The sequence below is a fragment of the Cynara cardunculus genome, assembly GCF_001531365.2.
Source record: "Cynara cardunculus var. scolymus isolate 2C chromosome LG 14, CcrdV1, whole genome shotgun sequence".
NCBI lineage: Eukaryota > Viridiplantae > Streptophyta > Magnoliopsida > Asterales > Asteraceae > Cynara > Cynara cardunculus.
In genome coordinates, this window is record NC_037541.1 from 13,585,383 (window position 1) to 13,591,494 (window position 6,112).

The following is a 6,112-nucleotide window of genomic DNA, read 5'->3' on the forward strand; positions in this document are numbered from 1 at the left end:
TTATATTATTAAATCAAAAATAAATTATTTCGTTATTAATCTTAAATTAAATTATAATAAAAAAATTGAATTAAAGAAATTATACAAAAAAACACGAACTTTTAAATAGTTAATTTGATACTAATATGGATATATTTTTTTTCAAAATTTTATGGTATCTTCAAATTTATATTTTATTCAAAAATAAAAACATTATCTTTTTTCAAAACCACATAAAACCATATTATAACGTTGACAAAGACAAAATAAAACAAAACATTAAGGTCAAGATGTATCTCGCTGCATTGCACGAGTATCCTTCTAGTAATTAATAAACAACTTAACCTAGAAATATAAAATTCGGAGATATTAATTTTAGTTTACATAATACGATAATTGAGGATTTATTAATCACGAGATTTAAAGATATATCAAACACCATGAGTTGAAATTAGGGACCGTTTACCTACTATTACTGGGTAAGTATTGTCCGGGGTAAGAGTGCTGATCCGAGTAAATACTGTATCGGATAAACGCTGTCTGGGTAACAATATTTATCAAATGTTTTTGGTAAGTGTTTTTCAACAATAAAATGACCATTATAACCCCATTTAATTATATGTTGATAAAATGTAATTTTTTCTGTCAGTCATAGCTTGTTATTTGCTACATTCAAATGGGTCTGAGGTTGAATCATATCATTTTTTTTAATCTGTTAGTAAAGCCAAAGCAACAGTAGTATTAATTATCATTATCCCGCAACCTAAATTGATTGGGCCGAATCACGCTATGTAGGATTTGAACCTACGACATCAGGTTTTGGAGAGAAAAAGCCCCTTATTGGATTTGAACCGAGGGTTTACGCCAATTTGGCCCTACTTTAAATTCCCAAGGACTACAGAACCGGACGTGAGAGTTTCTTCTCATCCAGCTCCCACAAGAGCTGTAGCGAAAGCGAGTCTTCATAGGGTAATTGTCACTGCTCCAAATTATACTCGAGCATCCAAATCTGGGTCAATCCCAACAAAAACATCTCCCACTTAGGGGGTCAAATCAATACGCTCTAAGAAAAAAAACAATTGGATGATGACAAAGTTATCAAAGATTCAGATTCCTTTGTTGTTGCCGGAACTATATGGTATGGTTCAGCGTTTTACTCGGATGCGTTGACGTTCCCTTTTTTTTTCCAGATTCAGATATGCTACACTTTTTAGTTACTGGGAGAACCCAAATACTCTTATTGCTCACTAATAATAGTAGAATCAATGGTCCAGAGTCAAAAAAGGATAATCAACCTATTGATATTGGAAGATGTGGAAGAAAAAAAAAACATAATGCATACTTTCAAAAAATGCTTACCAATAAAAATAATACTGTTTTACTATTTTTTATACGATTATTTGTCAAATCAGATAATAAAATAAAATTTTCATACTTCAATAAAATACAATATCCATCACGTTTTCAATGAACGAAGTGTACAACAACAAAAATAAAAACACGTAAAGAAAACCAAGAAATATTGACGATAATAACTAGAATTTTAAAGCACTCACATCAAGAACCGGGAAAGAAACAATAGAACAATTCAAAAACAATGAACACCCATTTTTTTTTTATTAACCTGGATATCCAACACGCTATGCGAGTCGACTAATCCAAGGATGACCATCTGCTTTGCAGATAACCCGAAGTAGAGATGGTCAAATGGGCCCGGCTCGGCCCGTAACCGACGGAGGCCCATAACCGGAACCGGCGAGGGATCGGTAGTAACTGGTTGTGGACCGGCAGTTATGAACCGGTTGATGATTTTGGCATTTTCTAGGACTGGAACCGGTTAAGGGCCTGACCTATATATATATATATATATATATATATATATAACAAAACGTATTTTAAAACATATTTATAATAAAACATATTATAAATTTATTAATTATCAAAAATTTGAAAAAAAAATATAAGGATCAGCCGTAAGCGGTTATGAGACCGGACGGCTTAACCGGTTACCGGTAAGATTGACCGGTTATGAGGGATTTCACGGGGAGCGGTTATGAATGGATTGACCTCCTTTTCCAGTGTTACAAGACATTGAAAGCAGTCAGAGATTTCACCATGTGAATCACAAAAGCATTCTTTTTGGCTTCTGCTTTTCACTGTTTCATTTCTATCTTCTTCTGCAACTCTTCAACCATCCCATTCAGCAGAGATTTGTTGGAAAAGAAAGATTCAGATGGGGTTCATGCACCAATCAAAAAGAAGAAGTTAGGTACAACTCCTGATGCTCTTGGTACAACCCTCTCTTCCACCAAAAACTAAAAACAACACCAAACCCACCACGAACTTTGTGATTATGAATGTTCAGATTCTAGATCTAATCTAAGGGTTGAGAATTGGTCTTACCCGTAAGACCAATTCATGTTCGTGTAACTAGCAGATCTTTTAGTAACTAAAATGTATCTGGTCGTAGTCGGAGTTGGACAACCGACCATGCTTCGAGCGAGGATCAATGAGTTACCCGTCTAGATGGTGCTGTGAGGCGCATAATACCATGTCGCCAGCTTACCTCCACCTGCAATACCACGTCCTTGGGACATCTTGTCCTTAGAATAACTTGGTTGTAAGTAGTGATGGCCAAAAACCGGTCCTGGCCCGGGCCCAAATCGATCATGGGCCAAAACAGTGATGTTCATAACCAGTCTTGGTCCCGTCAAAAATACTGAGGCCCGGTTAAGGGTACTTGGAACCGGTCCCAATTCCGGGACGTGCCCAAACCGGTCCTATATGAAAAAAACATTTTATTTTTATATTCTTTTTAATTTTTTTGATAATTTAAAAAAAAAATACTTTAATGTTGTTATAATATACTTTAAAATATCTAATTATGTCAATCAAATACACTTAAAGAATACGTTTTATTGTAATTTTAATAATTATTTTTCAATCAAATACACTTAAAAATTATGTTTTATTATAATTTTCAATCAAATACATTTAAAAAATATGTTTATTGTAAATTTGTAATTTAATTTTCAATCATATACACTTAAAAAGCTAGAAATACATATAAAAATACATTTTTTTTAAAAAGATCGGGCCGGTCTGGGCCAGGCCTATAATCGGTCCCGTACTGGTCTCGGGCCGAGCTGAGCCTTGTTTTTGAATGAAAATCATAACCGGTCCTTAACTGGCGGTTTCAAACCGCTCCTAATCGATCCCAGGCCGGGTCAGTCCTAAGTCAGTCTCGGTCCCGGTCTTCTGCCGGTTCCAAGCCGGGTCCGTTTGGCCATCTCTAGTTGTAAGTTTACGATTTCGGTTGTCATATGTGTCAAATTTTGTCTGGTTTATTAATACAATGTAAAATGACGAAAATAACCTCATACATAAATGTTTTTAACTATAAATATAAAAGTAAATTACTTTATCGTACTTCTATTTTAAACCAACAAGAAGAACATAATAAAAAGGTGTTACTTTTACTTTAATTTCCACCAAAAATCTCAAAATTATTTGGTTATTATAATTATAAATAAAATAAATAACCATGTACTTTAGTATAATTTTCTTTTTTATCGTCGAACATAAAAAATAGGATTTATGGGACACCCAGAAATGTCTGAGTATCTTAACAGACTATTTTATAGAACTTAAGTTTATAGGAACAAACACTTATTTGTGCTATTTAAATGTGTTATAATAAGTTTATGATGTTTTTGGATGTCTTAAAAAGCTTCTAAGACTTTTTCTGAAACAAAGTATTTTCAAAAGTGTCATAAAAAGCTTGTTAAGACATCCAAAAACGTTGTTGTAAAGTTATTACAATATTTTTAGATATGACAGACAATGATTTGAGCTTATAAACTTAAATCATATAAACTAGTCGAAGCATCCTATGAACTCGATTAAGTTGTAGTGAATTAAGCATACATTTAGTGAAAAGGATTAATTATAACAACATATATTTTCGTTCGTTTAGCTATAACTAGAAGAGTACTCGCGCAATGCAGCGAGATACATCGTGTTTTTAATATTTCATTTTATTATTTATCTCAGTCGATGTTATAATATGACTTTATATGATTTTGAGAAAGCGATGATGTTTTTATTTTTGAATAAAATATATGTTTGACGATATCATAAAAATTTGACAAAAATATATCGATATTAGTATCAAATTAACTATTTGAAATTCCTCATTTTTTTGTGTAATTTTTTAATCCAATTTTTTTATAATTTAATTTATGTACAATAACGAAGTAATTTATATTTGGTTTAATAATATAATTTTTTATAAAGATAATAATTATTTATTTTGTTGGAACTCGATAATTATTCTAATTATATTTTAGATTTTTTATATTTTAAAATGAGATGTTCATTCTTTATTTGATTATGTTTATCCGCAATTATTTATACGAATTCAAACATCGAGTTTTAAACAGTTGTACTTATGCATAATTACTTGTAATCTTGAATTTTAAGTAATATGCATCAATATACAGTACTTTATGCATAACAAAATGTAACACCCGGAATTTCATCTTATGTTATTTATACCTTATCTGTTATTTTTTTTTCTATTTCAAAAAAAATAATAATAAAAGAGAAGGGGGGGGGGGKGTTACCCTCTAATAGTGGATCTTAACCTTAGACCATTTTGAATTGAGAAGTTTCCCCATTGACCCTAGGTTCTTATCTACTGGTTTAGATTTAGTGAGGGGACAAAAGCTTTTGTAAAAAGAGGTTAAGGGCTGCACCTAGGGAAAGAGGAAAAAAAAAAGAAATAAAATAAAAGTAGAGGCAGCCCTTCATCCGAGAAAAAGAAAGAGAGAAAGAAAGAAGTCAAGGGAGAAAGGAAGCCCTTCACCGGAGAGGAAGGAAGAAAGAAAAAGAAAGGAATCAGGGGAGGAAAGGATCGCCGGACAGCAGGCTTTTCGGTGCTGTTCCTCCGTCTTCTTCGGCCAACTCGCGGCCTACTGCACCATCCCTTCTTAGCCACACCAGTCAGCAACCAGCTCTGTTTCACCCTTCGTTTTCCTTGGCCAAACAGCAGACCCCCTGACTGCTTCTTCGACTGTTTAACCAAACAGAAAACAGCAGCCGCGACAACAACACAGCGGCCTGCTGTGCCATTCATCCCTCGCTGAAGACTTTGATGTGTCACGCTAAAGCAGTCCCGTCGATGCTGTCCTTTTTCTGCGCGCCAAGACAGCAGGCCGTATGGTGCTGTCTTCCTCCGGTTTCTTTGCCCAAACAGCAGCAACGAAGGTAAAGTTCCTTCGGTTTCCTTCGATCTAAACAGAAGGCTTTTGTGTCGTCTTTAGTTGCTTCGCCAAACTGCATTGACAAACAACAACAACGGCAGCAAGGGTGCTGCGTTGTTCCTCTCGACCGGCAGCAGCAGCAACAGCAGCAAGGTCGCTGTGTTTCCTTCTCGCGACTGACAGCAACAACAGCGAGCAGCAAGGCTGCTGTGTTGTTTTCCCTCTACCTGCAACGAGCAGCAACAAATAAGGGGGCTGTCTGCGCTTTTCCCGTCCTGCAACAGAGGCAGCAAGCAGCAAAGCTGCTGCGTTTTTGTTTTCTTTTTACCGAAACAGCAGCAGCAAAACAGCAGGTCAAAAAGGGCGGTTTCTCTGTCTTTTTCACCAAAACGACAGCAGCAAACAGCGGGCCGAAAGGGCGCTGTGTCTCCATCTTTTTCGCGGTAAACGGCAATAGCAAACAGTGGCAGCAGGCGCTGCCCGCGCGTCCTCGGAGCAACAGCAGCCACAGCAGGCGCTGCCCGCGCGTCCTCGGAGCAACAGCAGCCACAGCAGGCGCTGCCCGCGCGTCCTCGGAGCAACAGCAGCCACAGCAGGCGCTACCTGCGCGTTCTCGGACCAACAGCAGCCGCAGCAGGCGCTGCCTATTAGTTCAAAGACTGGAGATTTATCCTAAATCCCACTATGTGAGTTCATACTAACCTTTTAGAAGTTTTGATACCATTCCTTTGATTTTCTTCATTAATGGCTATTTTAGTGAAATTCTTGAGTATTGATCTTGTAATCAATAATATAAACATGGTTAGATGGTATTTTGATTGTTGGAATAAAGATTGAATACAAAATATGGATTTTAGCCTATTTAGTTG